Source organism: Lissotriton vulgaris, chromosome 5, assembly GCF_964263255.1.
Source record: "Lissotriton vulgaris chromosome 5, aLisVul1.2, whole genome shotgun sequence".
In the NCBI taxonomy this organism is placed as follows: domain Eukaryota; kingdom Metazoa; phylum Chordata; class Amphibia; order Caudata; family Salamandridae; genus Lissotriton; species Lissotriton vulgaris.
Window position 1 is genome coordinate 1768321954 of NC_141693.1, and position 25919 is coordinate 1768347872.

General features: G+C 44.2%; 1 non-coding gene across 1 annotated transcript; it reads right to left on the bottom strand.

The window, feature by feature from the left end:
• Window positions 1-24475: 24475 nt before the first annotated feature.
• Window positions 24476-24547, bottom strand: TRNAA-CGC (transfer RNA alanine (anticodon CGC)). The gene has a single exon. It is a non-coding gene; the product is annotated as a tRNA-Ala (tRNA).
• Between the last annotated feature and the right edge of the window lie 1372 nt (window positions 24548-25919).

A 25919-nucleotide genomic window follows, 5' to 3' on the forward strand; every position in this document is an offset into this window, starting at 1 on the left:
CTCATAAAGGCGTTCAAGCTCGCCAGCATCTCCAAACAATTTTATGTGTAAAGTGTAAACTGAGTTCCTCGTGGAACTATTTCTCCCTGTTTCTATCTTTCCTAATCTGGCACCCCAGCCTAAGTTGCTCGCATCGGATTCCAGAATGTGAACCTGGAGTATTTCCGAATATTGTTTTCCCACTCCAACTGCCTAGGTTGTTCTGCCACCATTGGCGGTCCTCTCGAGCCTCCGGAAACAGAGGAACGTTCTTTCGTAACAGATTTGCACAGGAGCAGAACAATGCTAATTCCCAACACCCCTCCGGGAACTAAGAGCTCTACAGATGATAAATACTTAAGTGCAGTTGCGTCCCTAGGAGGGAAAGGGGATGGGGAGTAAGAAGAGGCAGCCAGAACAGTGGTTCTTCTCCAAGAAGATTTCTTATTTCTTCTGTTTAACTTTTAAATTAAAAAAAACCTTCTTGTGATGATTGGAACTGCAAGGAAATATCAACAGAACATGTATTATCCTACTCTAACTATATTTGCTAACATTCTAATATTATTCTTATTTAATGATTACATACCCAATCTGCCTTATGGCTAATGCTCCTCTTCTATGTTGTATAATTGTATAACAATTATGTTCTTCTTGTCAACAGCTAAACTTCTGTATAGCTAATCATTCAATACATTTTAAACATTGTCTTAGCAAGTTAATTTGTTATCTTATCCGTCTGGATGAAGTGCTTGCGTGTCTGAATGATTTAATGAAAAAGGAACTGAAAAAGACTATTCTGTCAGGTAATAGATCTTTAGATGATCCCCAATCAGGATCCTTGTTTTCTTCTTCTCATCAATTTCCTTGCTTGTTTAGCTCAACACAGATTATACAGGTAAGTATTAATATATTGTCTTTCTTAACTTCTTTTTTCTTTTTCTTTTCTATAAATGCTCTTTTTCAATGAATTCTCTAATTCCTCAGTCTCTGCTCAAGTACAAGAATTTCTCTCTCACACTACAACTAAGGCTTCAGAGAATATTTGGTTTGAGAGGAGTTCAGGATTTTGAGACCATGCTCACTCTACAATTTCTTCCGAGATGCGGAATGCTATTTAATAGTTAGCCGATTGGTTAACCGGGTCTGTGAGGAGAGCTAATGACAGACTCACTAAGGAGACACTGCGCTCTCTATGAACTGAACGCTCCAAAAGGATGCTGATCTAATATAAATCTGCTTCTTCCTAACTATATTTTCGGAGCGCGACTGACAGACTCCATGTGAGAGACGCTACTCTCTCGCTCTAAAAGGCATGGGCAGTAGCAGAATAATACTCTAGAACGAAAGTTGGTCTACTGACTGGAATCATACCAAAGAGGCTAAATGAAGAAACCAGACACTCCAACCTTAACTAACTAAAACGTAGGAGAACTGCTGCTTCCTCATGAATTCAGTCAGGTGAAGCGTAAATTTGTTAGTCAGCACATGCTTCACATTCCATTTGTGTTTGAGAGGAAACAACTTGTGCGCTGCAGGAGAGAATGAGCTGGTAGACATCTTGAGTTTCCATCGCTGCCACCTCAATCTCCAATCATTACTCCTAACAGGGGTTTGCCACTTTCTTTTCATTTTGCCAGGAGAGATGCTGGCTGGTGTAGAGGGATTTGCAGGAAACCTCCTAAGGTTCTGGACACTTGGGGCCCCAAAAATCCCTCTGATGACAATGGGGAGAGATTAGGAGTGGGCAATAAATTTTGAGTTTTGGCTTCTGCACGTTATGCATATAAAGCAGATGTCTGACCACATTGAAGTTTTTGCTCGCGCGAGTGAGATTTGGTGTCCCCTACCACAATTTTGAGTTGCTAGGAGGGCACCCGGCGAGATTTCCCAAACGTGGACAGTCGTAGGCGGTTACGACCGTTAATAGTCAACTCGAGAACCAGCGCCATCGGACACGCCGCGTGGTGAGCTACACACTGATTTGTTTGTGCTGAATGAGCTCCTGGCTCTAAAAATCAGTGCAGGCAGTCGTTCCTAATTCCACCCATTCACAGAACTCAGCTGAATCTAACGGAGTTTTGATGCAACTCAGCGGAATTCAGTGGATTGAAACTCCATGAGTACCACCCATCCCAAGCTAGAGATTCAAAGTCAGAGGTAGAAATAGGTCTATTTTAACCGAAATAAAGATTAATGAAAGGAAAAAAAATGAAATAGGTCTAGAATTAGAGAGGATTAGTTAGAGAGCAGAATGCACATATACTTAAAAAGAGAGAAAGTTCACTTTCCCAGGAGTTCCACTTAGAAAGTGGACCCCCGAGAAATTGCCCAATTTGCCCTTGCCTTAGTACGTCTCTGCATTTGTGTATGCTACGCAGTGCCCTGGAAGTCTTAGAACTGGTACGCTCCTCGAAAGGAATCGCAGTAAGGAAAAAGAACCGAGGACAGGTCACATGTATGATGGTTGCCTATCGTTGCTAATGCTAATGTGACTGTGATGGTCGCCCTGTTAGTGTGTGCCTAGTTACTCCTCTCAGTTGGCTCTCGTCCAGGCTTCTAGGTCGCATCTTGTTCTGCAGTGCCTCTGCGCTCTACAAGTGTGGAGTGTCATTACTGCTACAAAATGTGTCACAGGTGGCAAATTCTTTAGGTTTTCAGCAGCACATCTGGCACATATTAATCCCTTAAATGCGCCGAAAGTTCTGCACTAGTGCGGAAGGTTCTATTGAGTGGGCGGGGCCGCGACAGCCAACGGACGTGCGCAGCACTACAAAGGTAGTGCATGCGACGGCCGTTGGCCGTCAGAAGCTGCCATGAAGTTAAAAAATATGAGGCCGATCTAAGGCCTTAATTAGTGATGGTCAACATGTTTCATTGCCAGTGGATTAAGGCAGATTCTCCGGGTCCAGGGGACAGCATAAAGATGTGTCTTCCAATGTTTCTGTCGTCAGTCCTGCACTCACCCCAGCACACCGCATAACAGTGACTTTGGACTTCTACTCAGTTTGAGGCCACCTAACTGGTCGGTGGGGAGTCTTACTCAGTGTTAAACACAATTCTTCTGCAGGAAGGACAATTTTTCAGTTCAAGGTAAAGTTTATTGAAAATTTTTAGCAGTCATATAGACAAGTCAATGAAATAAAAACAAGAAATGATACAAAAAATAAAATACATAATAATGAGAATCAAAAGTAGATAAGGGATAACAATTCGTAAAATGTGAATACAGAAAATACCAGCTAAGAAATACAAATTAATGCGATATTTTTAAATACATTAATAAACAACAGGGCAATAATGCAAGTAATATGAAAAAGAAGAAAGATAATACAATAAGAGGAACTCAAGGAGGTTTAGCAACTTCTTGTTGAAAGGGAGATTTAGGCAAAGAACGAAGAGCACATGAATCAAAAAAAAATGAAGTGACCGGAGGAAGGACAGTTTTAGCGCTGTCACAGGGAGGCGCCTGTCTGAGCGGTCACACGGCGAGCCTCAAAGTGCTGTCACATGGAGGAACCTGGTCGAGCTTGCAAACTGTTGTCACATGGGTGAAACTAAGGCTCCTGCGTGTAACAGCTCGGCCAGTCTCCTCAATGTGACAGCGTTCTGGGGCTCCTGCGTGTGACAGCTCGCATGTCTCCTCAATGTGACAGCGCTCTGGGACTCCTGCGTGTGACAGCTCGGCCAAAGTGCTGACATATGGAAGAGCCTGGTCGCGCTGTCACATGGACTTGCCTCACAGCGCTGTCACAAGGATGAGGTGAAAGTGTGCTGTCACATAGGGGAGGCTGGCCGAGCTGTCACATCGAGGAACCCAAACACCTGCTCTCTTGCAGAGCTTGTCTGTGAAGCCCCACAAAGCCTGATTAAGCAGCAGTGCCTGTCAGTCTGGGAGTCTGAAAGTGCCTGTCAGTCCGGGAGTCTGAAAGTGCCTGCCAGTCCGGGAGTCTGAAAGTGCCTGCCTACGGACAGTTCAGACAGTCTTGGAGATATTTGGAGTCTGACCTTGTCTACCCAACGAGGCCCAACCTTAACAGTGCCTGCCCAGGGAGCAGCATGTGATGTCCTGCCCCTCGAGGAGGCAAAGCCTGCCTGTCTGCAGCCTCATGAGCCTAAAAGTGCCTGTCTATAGGAGAGATTGGCAGTGCCTGCTCAAAGTAGCGCTGGCAAGGCTTAACATTCGGAGCTTGGCAGTGCCTGCACGCTGAGGTGTCTGACTTAACCTGTCCTGTGATAGGCCCGGGTTTACCTGCAAACTGAGGAGCCTAGCAACACCTGCCGCTTGTGGGGTCTGGCGGTGTCTACCCCCTGAAGCGTCTGTCGGTGCACGCGGCTGTCATTAGCAGGCTGGCATTGGCTGGCCATTTACAGCGCCGGCAGCAGCCAGCATCGCTGCTGCGTTCTGTTTGCACTGCAGGCTTCAATTATAGGCGGCTGTGTTAAGCTCTGAATGAAGCTCGTCTGTGACTGACGGCAAAATAAATACAATCGAGGTCTGCCTTTCAGAACGGGATCCGTGCGACAGAGCAAGAGACTCGTGCGCCCTAATCTGCGCGCTCGTCCTGCCATCTACTGGCTTGAGTTAGAAGTACAAGTCCACGTCGTTTAAGGAAAACGTCTTTTTCTTTGTTAAATTACTGATGAATGAATGCCACCATTCCAGACGAGTGCTTAATTTGTGAAAAAATAAGGGCCAGGGCCATCGTTTCTCGCAGCCAAGGAATGGAATACCCTTCCTATAAATATCAGACAGGAAAAAAATGAAACATTCTTTAGGAAACATCTAAAAACATATCTTTTCACCACTTAAACTGTCTGATGCTCTGCTCCATACAAGCAACACTCTTCTCCATAGCGCGGGGACACGTCGAGAGACGTCACCAGGCGCTTTATAAGCTCCTATAATAATAATAATCGTCAGGAGGCCACCGCAGCTTGCACCACACATTGCTCCTGTCAGCGCTGCCATCACAGTACCTACACAACTCCCAACCGTCACATTACTACAAATGTGACATGTCAGACTGCTCAAAGACCGACCACAAAGCTTTAAGAATGGATTGTGCGGCAAGTAACGGTCAATCTTTTGATGATCAGTTTGATTACAATGTTGGTTGAATATATTATATAAAAAATTGTACAAAGTGTAAAGTGATGGACATTAGGGAAATTTGTTTTAACCTGTAAAATAATGTATATATTGTGTATAATAATTGATTGTATATATATATGTGTTATTTGTAGCCCTAAAGAAGTCCGTGGAGGAAGAAACGCTTGGCTACAGTGTTTTTATGAAGATTGAATAAAGAATGAACTTCAAAACTACGTTATTGATTCTGCTATCAAAACATTTACGACTGTGCATAATAATTATGGTTACTGTTGAATAATTGAAAAGAGAAATTTGTGTGCTGGACCAAATTGTGTTTAAATTGAAAGTAAGGACAGTTCTTGTTCTAGGAGATTTAGGGGATATTGAGTCTCCGGTCCGTGGCACCAACAAAACTAAAAGTGATACTGAGGATAGGTGCAATTGTGCTGAGACCCCATTCCCCAGTTCTTTTGTCTATAAGTATTCACAGTTTTTATGTGTCCTATGCTTATCTCTAAATCACACAAACAGCGCCACCATGTGGAAGCTGTCACAGCTGCTGGTGTTGACAATGAAGTGCCGGTGCCAACCACCGGAAACCACCGGCTCAAGTTAAGCACTGCTCCTGACCCTTCAAATTTTTAACAGAGTATGGGACCAAAGCATAGGGATATAAAATGATTTTATCAGTGCCCTACATTGTTCTAAAGTGGGGAAGTCATGACTAGAACCCACCTCTGCTAATATGTCAGCAACATGCGCATGAGCCATGTGGATGTGGTATGGGACAGTGCCACCAAGGCCGTTCTGATCTGTTTTTGGTCGCTGTTTTTAGTGCTGAAGGTGCAGCAGCGATACCGTACTGAAAGTAACCAGCTAATACCACTGGAATACTATGGCTCAATGCCTTACATTTGGACTGAGTTGCTTAAAAGCCCTTTTGTGGAAGAACACCCCTACACACAACCCTATGCAATGTGGGGTTGGTTTGAACATTTTTGCCAGCTCTGATTTTGTTTCCTAGTCTTGCCCTGGGTGCCATAAGCTAATCAAGAAAGCAGATGTGAAAACCAGGAGAACAGTGACTTCTCAGGGAAAGATACACTACAGGTGAAGCAGGAGTGCGTTGAGCCTGGTCAATGTTACAGTTGAGACAGCATCTGGTGTACTGTCTTAATCTTGGTTATTGGATATATATGCAGTTAAAGGTGCAGAAACCTACATGGAATACTGTAGGGAATCCTGATTTGTTATCTTTTTACATTCATTGATGTAACACAGACTTTGCTATGAGCTTCAAGGGGCTTCAATTGTGACTTGTCCCTGAACTTCCAACAGCCCTTTACAAACACCCACCTTTCTGTAATTACCCCTTGTATCTCTCCAGGTCTCTCTGCTGGTCTCCAGACAGCAGTGCTTAATTTGAGCCAGTGGTTTCCATGCACAGCACCAGCACTTAATCATCTACACTGGCGCTTATAGCCAAAGGTTTCATGAGCACCAGCTGACACATTCATTTTTGGTAGGCATGGGGAAATTAAGTGATTGCCCAGAATCACAGGATGCTGAGCCTACACCGCAACTCAAACCTGGTTCCCCAGCTCCAAAGTCAGCAGCGCTGACCATTATACCTCATCCTCCCCCCACTTGTAGGGTTTCATGGTTAGTAGTTAGTTCTGTTATAGCTGGCGCTAATACGAGCAATGGGCTGGTGCAAGCTGCATCCTGGCGAGAGTCCCTGCACTTATTTTTTCACATGCATTTTAGAGGGTACATTGAGCAAGGCATGGCCTGGGTGTGGTCCAAAATCAAAGACTGAGGAGGCAAAGTCAGGCAGAAAGGGGAGCAGAGCCAATAAATAAATGCCACTCAGTGGTAAATATGATAAGAGGTGGATAGAATATCCCACAACATTTCATAGAATTCCATTTTAAACAGCTTTCAGCAAAAGTGGTGCTGCTCTTGACAGAACTCAACATTCAGCGGTCATTTTGTTGAAACGCCATTTTGAGCCATAGTTTCTGCTCCCAATATCGGACCTCTCTACCAGTAAGCCAGACAGTCGAGAGGAGGCATTGTAGCCTAAGCACCCAGGACCTACACAGGGTAGGGTACCAACAGGGAAAAGTGTGCTTCCTTAGAGCAAAGAAGATGGTGGAGCACACTTTTCCACCAGCCAACAGAGCTTTGACCTGTGGTGTAAAAAATCTTCTCAGTGCATGTTCAACACAGCACATCAGGTAAGATAATATATCTAGAGAATTCCCGTTTACCCCTTAAGGGTCTTTTGGTTCCATTGATAGATAATGGATGTTTATTTTTATCTAAGTCCAATGGTACTCATTTTATCGACCGTGGAAGGATATAAGGCTGATGGGCCCTATTGAGATTCAATCCTTGACCATGGGGGAAAAACACAGATTGGTGCAGTGAATGCATTAGTCCATTGGCAGTCAAACTCAGAAGAGTCCTCCTTGCCTCTACTTGATCCCTTTGTCTCGGCTAGTATTCACACCCTCTTATCTCCCCAGATATCAGGGCCCAGATTTGCCAATATCGGCGCAAAGCAGCAACGCAACTTGCTGTGCTGCATCAAATGGAGAGGTCAGGAATGCACCATATTTACCAAATTAGGGCACATTCCTGTTTTCTCACTGCGCTGGTCCACTGTGTGCTGCCTAGCGCCAACCCAGGCATCCTTGAGCCATGGCGCAAGGGTGCCTGCATTGCAGGCAGGATTGTTTTTGTGCAGCAAGGGAGGTCTTCCTGTTAAAAAAAAAAGACTTTGAGACTTTTTCCTATTTCTAAGTTGGCTGAAGAATGTAGCACATGTTGAAGAGGAAAAACGAGGAGAAATAAAGACATTTCTCCTTGTTGCACCTCTATCGGCAAGGCGTACAATTGTGATGCATTCCCAGGTATACACAGGATATATACAGGATTAAGTTTTAAGCACCCACCAGGAATCTTCGCTCTCAATCAACAGCAAGAGCGACAACTACTCGAGTTAAAAGAGCCAGGATGGGAGGGCGGGCCTTCTCCCATCTGGCCGCAACCAGATGGAACGATCTGCCCATGCATCTTAGACTCACGGACTGACACATGACCTTCAGAAAAAAATTAAAAACATTTATTTTCCCTAAACCCGACTAACTCTGTATGACTTATGTTCTAGCCCACCATTTACTGCAGAAATCATAGCGCCGTGATATCCTATCTAGGATGAATGTTTGCGCTTTAGAAGCAACTTAACATAACATAACTTGTCTTGGTAAATCTGGGAATGCACCAGAATACATGGGTGGAGGCGTGGGAACACCCATCTATGTGTCGCCTTCGTGGCGCAGAGTGACGCAAGGCAACGAGTTGCGCTGCCTTGATTTATCAAGCCATGCAATGAGGCCTTCCGTGGGTCAGTAAATCTGACCTAAGTGTTGCATTGCGCTTGGGTTACCCTGCGTGATGCAAAGGCAACACAATCCATTGGCAAATCTGTGCCAAGATCTCTTGTTCTCTTCGCTATGCTCATGCTGATGAGGAGGCTCTTCTTGTAATCAATGTTACAATGGCTTCGAGAACTGGATTGATCCATTCATGTAGTTCCAAGGAAATGGCGCCTGTGTCCCACTCAAGTTTCGGAGCCCCTCTGCTTCAGTGTTCATTCCGGAAGTGTGTCACACTTCCGGAACGAACACTGAAGCAGAGGGGCTCCGATACTTGAGTTGGTACACTATCCCTTAATCGGCCCTGTATAGCGACACGGCTACATTTGAAGTCCTTCTTTTATCCTCTGAAACTGAGAGTTTGACAGTATACAAAGGGATCGCAAAACAACACTTGACCTTCTAATAAAAACAAGTGGGACACAGGCGCCATTTCCTTGGAACTACATGAATGGATCAATCCAGTTCTCGAAGCCATTGTAACATTGAGACACGACACCAAGCCCTGAAGAAGCCCGTGTTTGGGCGAAACGCGTAGGATGTGGATTTTGGCTGTGGATTTTATGATACAATAAAAGCATTTGAAAATCACGTCACCGTTTGGAAAACCCTTACTCCTGTCATCTGTGTTGATTCATATGTATGGCATTTAAAGTCACAAATAAGTACAGATACACTTTGCCTCTCCACTGCTATGTTGAATAAATTTACATGTTAAGACCATTTCAGGTGGCTGGTCTTAGGAGGTGGGCAAGAGTGGAAATTATAGCGCGCAATTGTTATCTGTTAGTTAGTGCAGCAATAGTGCCTGCCACCCCTTCTGTGTTGCGAACATTTAAAAGCAATTGTCCCTTCCATGGCAAAACCTCTGTCTGTATACTGTCTTTTGAAGAATTGTCTGGCATCCTTGGCTTTGAAACCTTATAATTAGGTCAAGACTCTTTTTTCTATTCTTGTAAATTTTCCTTGCTGTCTGCTAATGGCTCCGTGAACCTGAGCAATTAATGCTTCTGTGGCTCAGCTGGCTTTCTATGAACACTTGAAAACTAAAGCAAGCCCATCCATTAAAAAAAATACATCACCAGATGTGAATCGCTTTCAGTAATTATCATTTCATTATGAATGAGGATTTTCAAGAACCCTTATTAAAAAGATAGTATCTAATCTGTTGAAAAATGCGAGCTTGATTAATGATCGTCTAGTTAGGTCTGCAGTGGCGGTCAGTGATCCCTGAAAGTTGTGAGGTTCACCTCATTGTTCTCAAAATTTGCCTTGGGTTCCCCTTATGTGCTAAGAATTATCCCCTGTGTTCCAATGCCAGAATATTGTCATGGGTACCCCCTTATGCCAACAATTATATACACTATTTCAGTACAAGAATTTTGCCACTGATACCGCCCTTATACCATAGGTGACCCATTTCTCAAAAATTACCCCCAGTTTGTCAGAGACAGCATTTTCCCATGGCTCACTTCACTCAACAAGACCTCCCTCCACCGATGTGCCATGCTTGCCTAGTATTACCTTGAGTGTTCTGGCATCATCATTTTGCCATAGGTGTCCCCTGTATGGCAAGAATGACAACCAGTGTGTCAGGGTCTACTTTTTTAAATGGGTATCTTGACATATGCTAAAAAATACCTTCTATATGCCAGCAACAGTAAGCCATCTTGGCTGGCCCCATAAAACCAAGAATGTTCTTGAGTGTGCAATAGGCAGCAGCGACTCACCAGCATAAAACATGCTCATTTACACTCACTCTCTTTCATTCTTTCACTCTAATTCACACTAACTCATTCTGAGTCATATTCACTACCACTCACTGTCACTCACATACAAATGTACCCATACACTCAAACTCACTGATTCTCACTTTCACACTCACAAATACACTTACACACATACACACATTTTCACAATCAACGACCTTCACTCACAACTACTGGTGTACCAGGGCTCTGGTTTGAACCACTGAGGTGCAGGGGCTGTGCTTTATTAAATAGGTTTAATTAGCTCCTCAACCCTCTGGACCTTGGTCCAACTGCACCTGCTGCACCATTTATAGCAAAAACAACAGTTCATGGACAGAATGCAGAACAATGTCATACATTCACCCCAGTACGGAGATCTGGGCCTAAATCCATCGTTTTTTTGCTCACCATGCCATTCCAGTTTGAACCTAGCCATATGCAAATCAGTCTTGACCCTGTGCCCCATGGGAACAGTCCAGCCCGAACTGCCAAGCCAGGTCCGCCCTGGACTGGAAACAAGCATCCAAGAACCGGTTTAGGGCTTTCAGCCCTCATCAGCCTGGATAGCTTGATTCCAGTGGCATGGAGAGCACGAGACTCACGTCTGAGCATACCCGTCCCATTCGGGGTGACAAATGCAAAAACAATTGATGGACAGAATGCAGAACAATGTCATACATTCACCCCAGTACAGAGATCTGCACCATTTATAGCAGCATCTCTGACTAGGTCCCTCTCCATCTCACAATCTACCCTCACTTACCCATTCTAACTCACACTGCTTTACTCACTGTCTTGCTTTGACTTATTCATATTCACTCTCCCACTCACTCATCAATTCTCATACACTTTCACTCTCATTGATGCTCTCAAACACTGTAACCTACCACACGCACTCTTACAAACATACCTTTACTCACATAGGCACAGAGAAGCAACACTGTATTGTTTTTACTTATTTTTCTGCCTTTGCTGGAAACTCGAAGGCTCCATGGCAGCAGTAAAGCAGGAATTGGCTAAAAATGCTGTAGGTTAGTTCGGACTCTAACCATTGAGAACTCAGAGCCTTTTCTTTTATCCTCTTCAAATTTTTGGTAGGCCTGGTTTTGCCAAAGTCTTTGGATGGGGAACTCAACAACGCTTTATTGTGAATAGGGAGTATATAGTACATTTGTTTGGTTTCGATATGGAGGCCTTATAGAACCTTAAACATCCAGCCCAGCACCTTTATGTAGGTTTCTTGGATTAGAAACTCTCTTCTTGAGGCAGAAGAGTCAAACCAGAGGTTGGCTGGCAAGCAGCACAAGTCCCCTGCTTCACAGATCAGACCTTCATTTTTAAAAAACTGTGAATAGCAAGGCACTTGTAATATCTAGCCCAGGCGTAGATTAAAAATAAGCCGAGTAGTGAGCCAGCTCCATCCATACACCATTAGTGTACATGTATTTGTGTGTTTTTATGAGACAGGGAGCGCAATAGCGGATGTGTGCCACTGCAATTGCTTGCAAGCACGTAAGTTGTAGGCATGAGTGATATGGGTTTCCGGATACAAAATGGCCGCTCAGGCAAATGAAAGGCACTTAGGTTAAACTATGTAATTTATTGTTATATGGGCACATGAAGGTTTTGACGTGGCAACTTGGCGACCTGTATCACATGACGTTGAATAGTATATACTAGGCCCTGACAGAATTTCAACTACGCTGGAGTAATCGGAGTAATTTTGGTAATTCCGCATTACTCTTTTGAAGCAGAATTACCAATATTACTCCAGTCCGTGTAATTAAGAGTAATTTGGGGGAAATAATTCTACCACAAGAGCACATTTAGTAAGCCCGAGTGGCCACTCGCTCTCGTTATTTGTGTTCTACTGCATTTAGCACTATTTCTTAGTGCAATGCATGCTCGCGTCCATTTTGGAAGAAAATAGTGATAAATACTGGGAGTAAATTGTAGGAAAATCCTAACCCAGGAGCACAATTAGCGCTATTTCTTAGGGCAAAATACATTCTCACTGCCATTTTGAACGCGAGGTGGCATTTTGCACTCGGAAAAAAAAGAATTCATGTTTTTTTGGAATCCTATCCCAAAAAGAAAATTTTGCAAGCATGAGCAGCAGTTCGCATTCACTGTTCGTGTTCTGTTGCATTTATCGCTACTTCTTGTCACAAAATGCATTTTTGCGTCCATTTTGGATGCGAGGGGCAGTTTTGCTTCAACAAATAGATCTAAAGGCAGAATTACTCTTCATGCTTAATCATGCAGAATCTCACAAAATTCTTAGGTAATTCTGCTTGTTTACGCAATACTGAATTACGAGATTTACACCCACCCTAGTATAAACTGGGCACGTGGACAGAAAGTAGCTTTTACTGGCATGGGGAAACTGGGGTCATCACATCACTGACTAGCATATGATGGTAATAGTCAGCACATGGTGACTTTGGCTGACCTGTGATGGGCTACAATAGCACACAGTAGCATTGACTGTGAGTTAACTGCCCAGTGCAGGACTGAAAGCAAAGGACGAGGCAGAAGTGTAGACTACATTACTGCTAACCGTCTTATGCTTACTGTAGGGTTGCATACAGAACTTCAATCTATGTAAATAACTCTATAGGAAACATCTTTAAACATGCACCAAATATCTATAAAAATATGTACAAACCCATGGATACTGATTTATTAGAAATTCATATTTATTATTCAAAAAGTTTTTTTTAGATGTATCAAGAGAGAGACCATATGTATATATATGTACACACATCAATCAATTAATGATAACATGTATCATAAATCAGTCTCATATTGGCACAAAAGTTCATTTTATCAATACAGAGCCAATAATACTATATTACATTTGAATTCTCAAGTAAAGAGTTGATTGTATATTGTACAATTAGACATGAAATATTTTTAAGATTATATTTAATTTTTTGTACTATCTGTCTGTATGAGTTCCTTTTTTCTTTTTTGTTTCTAGGATGTTTACTTGGACATTCGTATGTAATATAGTATTATTGGCTCTGTATTGATAAAATGAACTTTTGTGCCAATATGAGACTGATTTATGATGATACATGTTATCATTAAATGATTGATGTGTGTACATATTTATATACATATGATCTCCCTCTTGATACATCTCAAAAAACGTTTTGAAAAATAAATATGAAATTCTAATAAATCAGTATCCATGGGTTTGTACATATTTTTATAGATATTTGGCCCACGTTTAAAGATGTTTCCTATAGAGTTATTTACATATCTTCTTATAACCCTGATATAGGAAACATTATTAGGTGTACCTTTTTTGTTACAAATTGATTTACAGAACTTAAATCTCCAGCACAACCAATTTACCACAGTTTTTATTTTTATGTATCGTTTGAGTTTTATATAGCGCTAGGTGGACCCAAGGGTATCAGAGCACTTTCGCCAAATAAGTGCTTGAACACCTCATCAGGGTTAGCAAGCGCTATATAAATGCAAACCTCTTTCCCTCTTCTATCCCTCCACTATCCTCCTCAATCCAAATAACTAACTAGCATATCCACCGCTCAATTTACTTTCATATTTCCCTATACTAATTCACCACTAATCCTTTATGGGTTCCGAAGTAGCGTGCTACTCACCGACAAAGCGCGTTGATGCCTGGTCAGGGGTAGTAAGCGCTATATAAATGCAATTACAATACAAGTTAAAGGAATACGTTAATACATTTACAAGAGGTACAAGAAGGAACCACTGTCCCCAGCAGTTAAGCATTTAGCATAGCCAGGAATGCTAATTTACTCATGTATTCGCTCTGTAGTTCACTTCTCCCAATACACGTAATGATTCAAAAATACAGAGGCGCTGTTTTCATTCTCTTCACGTTTGCAACGAACCTCAGTGTTTTTCCACTGTTCGCTTGTGACATGTATCGATCTCTGTTGGAAATTGCAGGTGGCCATTTTCATTAGCAAAGTTCTGGACAGTTTCTGATGTGTGCGCGCTCTGCCAGGCTGAGCTGCAGAGATTCTACAAGATGGCCGACATCTATTGTTCACTGACATCCGGGCTGTCAAGCTCCAAATGCAGCAGAGCAGAGAGAGACATTGGCTCTTAAAAAAGTGAGGATTAGATTGTGCTGGCAACGCTCCTGCCCCATTTATCAACTCACAGATGAGACCAATTTGTTATCTCATTGAATTGCAGTAATCTTTCAGGAGTTGTTGTTGGCAAAGAACAGGTGGAAGATCGGAAGATTGTTTGAAATAAAGGACAACTATATTTCAGAATGTGTGTGTGTGTGCGTCTGTGCGTGTACGTGTGTGTGCGCGCCCACCCAATAGAAAGCTGTCATTTTCTTTTGCACACAGATAGGAAGCCATTTTTTCTGATAAATAAAATGCACTCTTGATTTGTTTGATTCAAGCTATACAAATGCCACATACATTGAGCAGGACAGCAACAGCCATTCAAGGGTCTCAAAGGCACCTATGCCAGCGCCCAGACCGAGTCTGATTGGCTCAGAACTTGAACTCCTACGCCTTGAGTTAGAGGTGGGCAGGAATGAAACATTAACCACCAAAAATGGCAGATGTCGCACCCGCCCACCTCATTGTTTCCTATGAAGGTGATATTTCCAAAACCAGAGCCTCTGTTGGTTCTGCATTGAAAACACCAGTGGGCGGAAGTGACACAGCCGGATATGGCATTGAATCAGGTGCCATTTTAGGCGCACAACTTAAGGGCAATATTGTTATTCAAACCAAGGTAAGCTTTGCATAGAAAGCTCTTAAAATGTCTATGACTTGAAGGGAGAAAAGTCTGAGCACACCAGGAGTTACTAATTTAGCTATTATAAATGTACCTACCTGGGTGTATATTCACAGAACCCTCATTCTTGGTGCCAGTTCCACCATGCCAGACCTGCCTGATGGAATTGCTGTCACAGAGATTCTTCCCCCAGTCATCTCTCCCATGCCAGTATCTGCGCTGGGGACCACAAAACCTTTGACACCCCAAAAAGTTACCTCAATAGAATGGCAACAATTTGATGATTCGGAGACGGCGTTAAACCTCAACTTCGAAAGGCAACGTGTCCCTGTGTTAAGGCATCTCCCAACACATCCAATCTTCAGAAATACAGTTAATTAAGTAAAAGGCCCACATAGTAACAGAGTTCTAGATCAGCGGATAGTGAAAAAGGGTTTTATTACAAACATTCAAAATAAGCGCTAGAGTAAATGCCATAACGCCTCTTAGGACACAGACTATCACAGAGAATTCCAAAAACGAGAATTATTCTATTTGCCAAGTGGATAGGAAAACGGACAGCATCCCAAGCAGCATCTACGTCTTTGGGAAAGTCTTCTGGCTCACCCCGAAATCGAGGGTTATTATACATTATTTTCGCATATGAAATTAACAGAACTGCAAAATCACTCAGGCATGAACAAAAGATTCATTTCTTCAGCAAATCAGAGCACAACATAATGCAACATCATATTGCTTTAGCATCTCGGCACTAATGCAATACATGAAAATTAATTCTGCTCATTCAATGCTAATCTCATCTGGAGATGGTAGAATAAAATAGTTATGTGCTCACCAGCGTGTAACTCAGCACACATCAGTATAAACACTGACAATGGAATAAACAGATAATATTTTGCCTGTGTCCTGCAGAAGCAGCAAGGAGTGAGATAGGCAGGAGAGAGTTAGAAGACACTGAGGAATCCATTTTGGATAAAATGGCTGACAAGTCCAAATTGAAGTCTGTTTAACAGTGGTCAGTAAAACACATTTCTGAATGTCATAGAAAACTCAGTTTAAAGAAATTTGCACTGCATTAGAATGCAAGTGTAAAACTACACTTTGAAAGTTGTTAGTAATGTACAAAAACACAAATGTATAAAAAATTCTAACGCCAACAGGAGCCACTTTGATGAAAAGCACATTGCTTCTAGTGTGGGGTAACCCTACATAGGGTGTACCGTTCTGCACCAGTGAGAGATGCCATCAGCAGATTGGCTGTCCACCTACCAATACCCAAATAATCTGCTGAACATTGGCATTTTAGTGCTCATGCATATCAAGCTACATATCGGTTTCAAAATAGAATTGACACCACTTCCTAGCAGCAGCGAGAAAATGTTGATTGTTACAAGTTGTAATAATTTGATAAAGCTACTTTTAATCTTTTATAGTTTTCTACTCTACTGCTTTCCACATAATGCCGTTTTTTAGGAATTTCAAAACTTTTTTATTGTTGCATTCAAACTGTTTGATGTCACATGTTCTAGTGTGTGCTGTTTGAATAGTGCTTGTAACTTCTAACACCAGACTTCAAGATGTGAAGCCATACTTTTGGGCAGGTTACCAAGGGGCACAAGGAGCTCAGTGAACTAAAAAACTGCTTCACCACCTGGTTGTAACTTAAGATCATCTTTGGCATCATGAGCGCAACAAAGACCCTTGCAGTCCCCGCGGCGCAGGGGAGCCTCAACATTATAGTGGCCCCCAGGCCCTTCAAAGAATACCCACTCTGCCCAAGGCCAATGAATATCTGTGAGATATAGGAGACTCAGGGCCCCAGTTCACATTCTGCAGGAGGGCCCCATCACTTTACGCTGTGCCACTGCTTGCCATTGGATGGGACTACGCTTGTAGTCAAATGTATAGTCAGTCACAAGCTTTGCGTCCATAGTAGCATGCACAGGTTTGTGTGCTCATAAGCATATTCAAAATGTGTGTCCTTAGAGTCATACAAAGCTTGGTGTCTTTAGAAGCATGTTGGAGCTAGTGTTCTCTAATGCATACTCAGGCTTTGTCCCTCTGGCGCCCTAAGAAGCGCACACAAGGCTGCGTCCTTAGAGACAAGCTCACGGTTGGTACTCTTAAATGCACACTCGTTAGTTTTCTTGTAGTAACACCCAGGGTTGTTATCCTTAGATGCACACTCAAATATGGTATCCTTAGTGGGAAGCTTATTTTAGTGTGTCTTTTGAAGCACGTTATGACCTACTGTGCTTAGGGTCCTGCTCAATTTTTGTGTCAACAGAGTAATGATCGGGTTTGTTGTGTGTAGATACCTTCTCAAGCGTGCACTGCTTAGATACAGGCGTAGGGCTGGTGTGCTTAAGTGAACACTAAAGTATGTGTCCTTAGATTCAAGCTCACACTTTATGCCCATTGAAGAAAGATTGCGCGTTGTGTTCTTAGATTCAAGCTAAAATGTGTGTGCCTAGAGTTTCGCCCAAAGTTGGTGTGCTTAGGGGCGCTCATGAATAGTATCCCTAGAGGCAGCCTGTGTTTCCATATACTCAGATTAATGGTCTGGCTTTACACCTTCAGAGGCACGTGCACTGCAAGTGTGGTGGCCTTAGATACCTTAGATGCTAGCTCATTTCATTTTTAAGGGAATGTTGAAATGCTGTGTCTTACCCTTCTTGAGATGCTACTCATGCTGTGCACCCATACATTTAGGGTCGAATTCTGTGCTTTGAGCCAAGTTCAAGTTTAGAGTTTCGCTGGAGTTTGTTGCTAGTCTAATAGCTCAGTGGGCTAGGGCACCTACAGCAAGCATCTGTGTTTGAAATCATGGCCACAGATTCGAGTCGAGGCTGGTCCATTCAGCTTTTCATCCTCCTGAGGTTGGTGAAGAAAGCATCATTGTTTTAGAAAACAGACCTTCGGGCTCATGAAACCCCCTGGGGTGTACCTGTACTTTACAAATGCTCACGGTATGTAGATAAAGCTGGCTCAGACCTGGCGTGCTTTGAGGCGATGGAGATCAGAAAATAGCGACCTTAGTTCTACAAATCGGTTATTTTATTTTGAAAACTCAGAACGTTCCCAATGCTTTGATTCTGTGAGTAGTGTTCCAGCTTTCAAATCAGGTGGCATGGCTCGGCGTAGCTGCAGAAGACACAGAGGCCGACTGCTCTGCCTCAACGAATACACATTTGCATCAGCTCTGCTTGGCATACTTTACCCCTCACCTCCTCTCTCTCTCTGTCTCACCCCAAGCTCTCCTTCCTGCCACACTCATAATTAGCAGGAAAGGGAAACGGATCATGAACGTTGACATCGCATAAATCATACTCATGAAAACCCCTCCGGGGAAGCGAAATCTGGAGCCATCTATCAGACTTTCTTTGGCTAATGTTCCAAGTTTTGTGCAAGAGAGGGTGGACGTTGTTTACCTCGGGCAGCTATTCTTAAACGTTGAGCCAGGGACCCCTGGGGTCTGTAAAGCCTACTCAGGGGGTCCACGAGGGTTTAGTAAAATGAATTAATATTAGCAGATTAATAAAGTATATGTAAAATTGCCATTTTTGAAATGCTCTCAAAAAGTGAAATTGGAGGTTAAAATTGAAGTTGGCATCCTGCGCCGCTTGATTTGAGGGAACAGCGCAACCACAGCAAACAGTAGTATGGATGACTGGCAGCGTCAATCGAAGCACTAGCAGGGGATATACCAACAAAACGAGAGGAGGATGCACTAGGAGCAAAAAACAGCATTGGCAAAGCCAGTTAGGTTGGCGTTCGCTTCCAGGCCTCTGGCAATACTGCCTTTTGTTTTGTCATGGATTTTGCAAAACTTTATTGTTTTGGAATACGACGGGCCCTGGTCAATCCAAAACAAAAATAATAATAATTTGGTCAACACAAAAAACGTTTTTTGATCTAAAAAACACACACTTTACTATACCATACCATAGTACTCCCTGGCACTGAAAGGAACTACTTTGTGTGTCGATGCTGTAACTCGTAGTAAAATCAGCCAGTGAAGAAGTGGACTTACACATTGCCGCTTAATACATGCTGGAGTGGGTGGAAGAAAAATGTGAATGGCACCAACCACAGATTAATGTAGGTAGTCTGGCTGAATCCCCTATACGTTACTATGTTACACTTATCATTTTAGTAAAAGCAAAAGGTCTTGGCTAGCACACATCTAAAAATGTCAATCATTCTAGCATTGGCTTCAAGACTCTTGCCTCTAAGAAAGAATGACAAAAGGAAGGAAAGAAAGAAAGAAACATAGAAAGAAGACATGAACAGAAAAATAAGTAAGAATGGAAAGGAAGGAGTCAAGAAAGAACGCAGAAAGAAGGAAAGAAAAAAGAAAGAAAATTCAAGAAAGAAAGATGGCAAGATAAAAGGAAAGAAAAAAGAAAAAGGAAGAAAGAAAAAAGAAGGAAAGAAAGTGAGAAGAGAGAAATAAACAAGGAACGAGAAAGAAGGAAAGAAAGAAGAAAGGAAGGAAGGAAAGAAAGAAATAAAGTAGAGAATTAAAAAGAGGATTACTTAATACTGAAAAGTTTCAAATGGACACAACCTGGTATACTGTGTAATAGCAGCAGCCAGAAAAGCAAAACACTTCAAAAGGAATTTACAAGAGCATTGGCAGAGGATTGAATCTATTAAAGACTGAATGTGCAGCAGAAGATGCCTGCTATCACACTAGGCTTACTAAACTAATTTTGAAGTAAAAACAAAAACACTGGCACTGAAGGGAACTAGCTTGTGTGTGGATGTGCTCCTTGTGAGAGAGCAAAATGCAGTCACTCAAAGTGAAGTTAACCAGTGGCTTAAGTAGGCTGACCTGTTGCCCCATGCTTTATGCTTTAGCAGGTGGAAGCAAAATGCGAATGACACAACAGAACAATGGACGAAGAGAGGTGGCTGGAAGCAGCTTTATGTAAGTATATTATACATATGTTAGTAAAATCAGCAGGTCTTGGCTAACGCGAGGCTTAAAAAGCCTTTGATATGCTAGTGTCTATCATATTGGCTTGAGATGACACCAAATCCTAAAAGCTCTAAATAGTTTTACTTTTTGTATATTTTTCTGAATTAAATAATGTTTCATTATTTGTGAATTAATTTGTTTGATGTATACTTGTTTCAGTATTTCTGTTTATTTGTTGAGGTTCAAATGATATAAATTGCTTAAGGCAGAGGATCCCCTGCTTCCAATAGCGAGACATTGTCAAGAAGTTCAGTACCGCTGACCAAGGTCAATCGTACTATGCAAATTTAAAACATTTGCCTAGCTCAATTGCGGCAAAAACATTACCAAGGCAGGACCACAAGACTTAAGTTTCTGTTACTCTCCTGAAATTCAACATTCAAATTTCTGACCCCAGTGTCCTGAATTTTCGTTTCACCTAACATTACAACCTGTACATGTAAAAGGGCAGTGACAGCGAGGGCCAAAACCACTCTCTGTGAATGGTTCATTGGTCAAACCTGCTTGTATAAGGTTGCTTCCTGTCTGGCGTGACACAGTGAGCAAAAAGATGGACATGAGTGCAGCCCATATGACTGTCATTGATTAAGGCTTTTGCATACATTTCACCCATCATTGTATTTTGTTTTAATCATGGTTGGACTGGCCAGAAGGGAAATCAGACCATGTCTGACAGGTTGGTAAGAGAGGTCAGTGTTTGAGCCGGTACTTTGGTTGCTTGTGAGCCTGTTTTACTGTTTGGTTGGCTGGTTTCTACTGTTGATTTCCTTGATATTAAAACAAGCAATGCGTGAAGCAAGCACACATCCATGCAGTCTGCCATACCTTTTAACACACTTATACAGCAGTTCCAGTTTAAAACTGCCATCATTTGGAAACATGGGTCACTTTTTTAGTTATTTAAGTCTTTAATGTGAGGCTACTTTTATTTTGGTGCCCAGGCCTAATTACTGTCTCAGTTCGACCCTGGTTTAATTTGGGCTCTTGCTTCAATTTAGGCTGGTCAGAAGTTTTGTAAGGCCAAAAAGTAAATTGTGTCCCTGGATGATTCTTCTGTGTTGGCCAGGTGCAAGAAGCGGCAGACGTTTCTATATATCAACAAAAACAAAGAAAGGAAAAAACATGGCACTGGTCGTCATTTTGTGGGTGGCCATACAAGCTACTTCATAATTATAAAGAGGGCAGGCTTGCTTGCAACAACAAAATATAAAGTTGTGTGAGGGCTGGGGTACAATGCCCCAGTAGTCAGATCTACCAGGAAAAGACTAGAGTTTAGATTGTATGAACTAGTTCTCCAAGGATCCATACACAGTCACATAATTGTCTGGGAGGAGGAGCTGGTTACCCTCTGGACCCTGGTGGGTACTTGGTCTCAATGCAGAGCTTGGCCAGATATAAACAATTCTACAGTAATCTGTAGCTGTAACTGAGAAAAACTCTATAAAGTTATCTATTCAATCCAGTCATAATATTGTGGTCTAGTGGGTTAGCTGTCGGATTTAGGAGCGAGTTCTAAAACAGGCTTCCTGAAAACGTGTACATTTCTATTTGATGTACAAAATCGTGTTTCATCTCCAACACTCCTGATCTGCTTGACTGCTATGTTTCCAGCAAAAATTAGCACTTTCCTTAAAGTTTCAGTGAAAGCCAACCAATTACCACAGGGGCGGCTCCTCCGTTCGAGCGGCGGAGCTTTGCCCCACTGAAATGCCCTCAGAGAGACAAATAAAATGGTAATCAAGTCAATTCATAACCATTTTATTTTTCTTCATCATGTCTAGAATAAAACCTCAGTATGGGGCCGGGCTGCTGCTGAATGACAGCAACAGAGAGAGCAGGGCACTCTCACTTTAAAGTGTGCATGTCTTTCTGGACGGCCGTCTTGCGGCGGTCAGCTACACATGCATACTTTAAACCTCTCTAACCGACAGCTGGGTTAGAGAAAACCAAAGTCTTCAGTGCGCTGTGTAGCACCGAGTGAGGCCGCTCCGACCAATCCTAGCACTGCTCTCAGGCTAGTGCAAGCAGCGCTAGGATTGGTGAAAGGAGTTTGGAGCCTGCCTCAAGAAGAGAAGGCCATTGAGGAGAAGGAGGACGTTGCGTGGCACTCGCAGCTAAGTCATTTTAATGTAATTTCTTGTTTTTAATGCCCCACCTGCCCTACCACCCTCGGGTCATGCCAGCTGCCACTGATTTACCACTGTCTAATGCGGTAAAAACCAACTGCATCAGCTCTGGAACTGTTTTTAAGGCACCTGTCAGTCCACAACTGTTGCAGTGGCCGTGGTATTAGCACTTTTAGTGATCCCTTTACACGATACTGTCAAAAGTCTGCTCCGCCCACCTGGCCAGCCATTGGGCAGCCAGCCCACCAAACTTCAAAGGAGTTAACATGCCAATCTGGACGCTTCACCTTAATGTGGCAGGAGAAGGAGCAGCCTACTCGCTCCAAAAGACGAAGGAATTGGTTTCTGAAGCTTCACTTCCTGTCATTTCAGCACTCCCCCGAACCCTGTTATTTTGCTGTCACACAGCTGTGCTCGTAAGCACCTGCTTTGATTTTTTTCCCCTTGGTTTCCATTCTATGTGTATTTTGTCAACAACTTAAGTGCACTGCTTGTGGAATGATGAAGCCTGATCTGTCATCACATCTGATGCTAAGTGGATTTTACAGGAGAGCGATGGCGTTTGATAAATGCTTAGAGTGCAGAAACAGCCAGATATTCAAGAACTGCGCTTAAAACAACAGTGAAAACAAGCGAGCAGCCATGTGAAGGAATGATATAGGGGTCTCGATGACGCACTGGAATGGAGAGCACCTTTGAACCTGACTGAATTTTGAATTTAGTTACTCGAATGCGCAGTGGTGGTGGACTTTACTGCAACACAGCACAGTGGTGAAGTGAAAAGTGCTTTATAAAAGACAAGGAACCCTCAGGAGGGAGAGTGAGGCACCGCAGTATTCAGGCTGAGCCATAATATTAGAGGGGTCCCTGCAGTGGCGGCTGGTGACATTTGAAAGTGGTGAGGCGTAAATGCTGGGCATGAATTTTGTTGAGAACGCAGTGAGCAAGCTTAATGGACAAACGCAGGGTCCAGGTTGGGTCCTTCTCCCGAGAAAAAATGTAAAAAGATTGTCAGGAGCTTCTCAGCTGCTGCTCATATGCAGTGCTGAGAGCTCCGCTTAGCTTGTGACTGCCAACCTCCACCTCCCTAGAGTACAGCTAAGGCGGTATCAGTGTCCAACCCAGGGGTAGTAAGCGCTATATACATGTTACAGCTGCTTGTATGGTCTCCAAAGAGGGATTTATGCCAGGCGCGCAACACCCATTGGACTCACCGGGCTTCAGCGCCCCCCTCCCCCCCCTGGTATGTGGCAGCCCGGGATGAGACAGATCCCGGGCACACACAGAGCCGCACCAGAACGTTTCACAGGTCTTTAAAATACCATTTGAATGTTAATTAGGCCTTGCAGTTGTTTCACCCCTTCTAAGAGCCCCTGCAGCTCCAGTCTGCCTACTGATTAAAGGTTCACCCCCCCCCCGAAATGTTTTCTTAGCCCCCCGAAATTTGCTTCTAGTTGCACCTCTGATTTATGCTAGTAACCCACACCCTCTATCTCTCTCTCTTTCTCTTTTTCATAAAAGGTTCCCAGCCACTCGCTCTCTTAGGCATCCATCCATCCTTCTGCCTGCTTACGCAATCACTCATTGATCCAGTCACTAACCTACCTAGCCACTCACTGACAACTCAATCCCCTACTACCATACTCACCCATTACCCCCAGGTCCCTCCGTCCTCGACACCTTCATACTTACAAGTGGAGATGATCATCTCCCGACAGAAAAAAAAACCAAGAGGAATGCTGGGATACTAATACTGCCCCTCCCCCGGGAGTACATAAGCAGAACTTACCCAGCAGACCTCCTGTTCTTTTTTCTGTCTGTCGACAGACTGTTTGGTTTGCTGGTGCTGCTCCTGCTGGGCTTGAGTGGTGGTGCTTCTCTTCTCCCCCTGCCCTGCTGCTTGGCTGTGTGGGCGCGGGGTTCCCTGGACTGCCTCCTGGCCTGCCGGGCTTGCTTGGAGTCAGTCTCTGTTTGGTGCCGGTGTTGTTTGTGGAGATCCCGGCTTTGCTGTGTGCTGCCTGCACCTACCGGCCCTTTGTGGCTGGTGCTGGAGTTCCCGGTTGCTTCCGGGTCGCGGGCTCGGCTTCCCGAGCCTGGCCGGGGTGCCGTGCCTCGCTGGTTGGGCTCCGGCTGAATTCCAGGCTGAAGGTGGTGTGGGGGCCTTGTTCCTGGGGTTGGCCCCTGCTGGGGTAAGTCCCGTTTTCGGGTTCTTTTCCTTTCCTGCCTGACGCACTTGGAGCGTTTGTCCTCCTGGTGCCTTTTGTCTGTTTTCTTCCTTCCTTGTTTTCGTAGGAGCCTTCTGGAGTACGGCAGAGACGCGGTGCGGGGACGCCTGGGGATGCCGGGGATTGAACCCGGGGCCTCATGCATGCGTTGCATGCGCTCTGCCACTGAGCTACTTCCCCTCTGGCCTCTTTTCCTGCCTGGAGTTGTTCCCTGCATGGTGGTTGTGTCGCATGCTGAGGGCGCTTGACTCCTGCTGGCTTCTGGTATGCCGGTGGGTCGGGGGCCTTGTTCTTGGGGTTGGCCCCCGCTCTGGTAAGTCCCCGCTTGCGGGGTTTTTCTTTCTCACCGCTTGTTTCCATGGGCCCTTCAGCTGTTTTCCTGTTTGGGGTTTGAGGCTGTTTTTTGCTTTTTCCCCTGTGTTTGATGTTCCCCAGCTTCTGCCTGTCCTTCTGCTGCTGCTGCGGGTTCTGGCTGCCTCTGTGATCCTTCCCTGCTGCGGGCCCCTCCCTGCTGCATTTCCCGAGCTGCCTCGATGCCGGGCCGGCGCTGTCCTGCTGTGGATGCTGCGGGTTCCCCTGCCTTGGCTGGGTGCCCTCGGTTCTGCCCTGCTGCTGCGGTGCTTGCCCCGGACCGTGCCGCGGTGGTGAGTGCGTGCCTCCCCTGGGGGTACGTCTCGTGGTACTGTCTGCCCTTGCTGGTGTGTATTTGCTTCTTTCTGGAGGGTTGCTGTGGAGTCTCAAGGCTGGCAGGTGTTTCAGCCATCTGGGATTGTACTATGTGTCAGAAAGGTCCGACTTTAGGTGGAGAGGCCATTGTATTTGATCTTTGTCATATGGTCTGAAATAGCAGTGTATTTCTATATTGACTCCTGTCTGAACCACAATATTGAAATCCATGATGTTGATTTCGGTGGCATGTGGAGGTTCGAGGTTTTCACATGAGAAGTGCGTGTCCGTCCCTCCATATGCCTTTTGTCCTTTGCGCATGTTGTGACATCTTGCGAATTGGTTCTTGGTGTGATTGCCGTTTTGTTGGGTGTCACTTTACGTCTCTTTTCTGCTCCGCTTTGTCCTTCGTGGTGTTCGTTTTCTTTACTTCAGGGTAGGCCCCCTGCTCCTTCCTGGGCATGGTTGTGCTGTTGGTGGATGCTTCTGGGTTGGTTCTGCTGGACGATCGCCCGCTCGCACGTGGCTGGAGCCCTCGCTGTCGCTTGTCGTCCCTTTGGCCCTGACCTTTCCGCGCTTGGCCGGTTGGGTTTCATGGGGTTGGCGTCCCTGGGATGCCGTTCTTTTGACGGGCTGCTGAGGGGTTTTGTGGCTGTGGGTCTCGGGCAATGGTGTGCCGTGTTCCCTTCCCTGCCCCTCGCCTGTCTGTTGGTGTTCTGGGTTGTCTTTGGCTGCTCGTGCACCAGCTCCCTTCTCTGGGTCTGTGTGTTTTTTTTTCCATGTGCTAGTGCAGGCCTTGTTGTGCTGTTGGTCTCCGCTCTGGCTGTTTCGCCCCCATTCCTTCTTTGTGGGCTGGTCCTGGTTGTGGGGGCTGGCTATCCTTCTG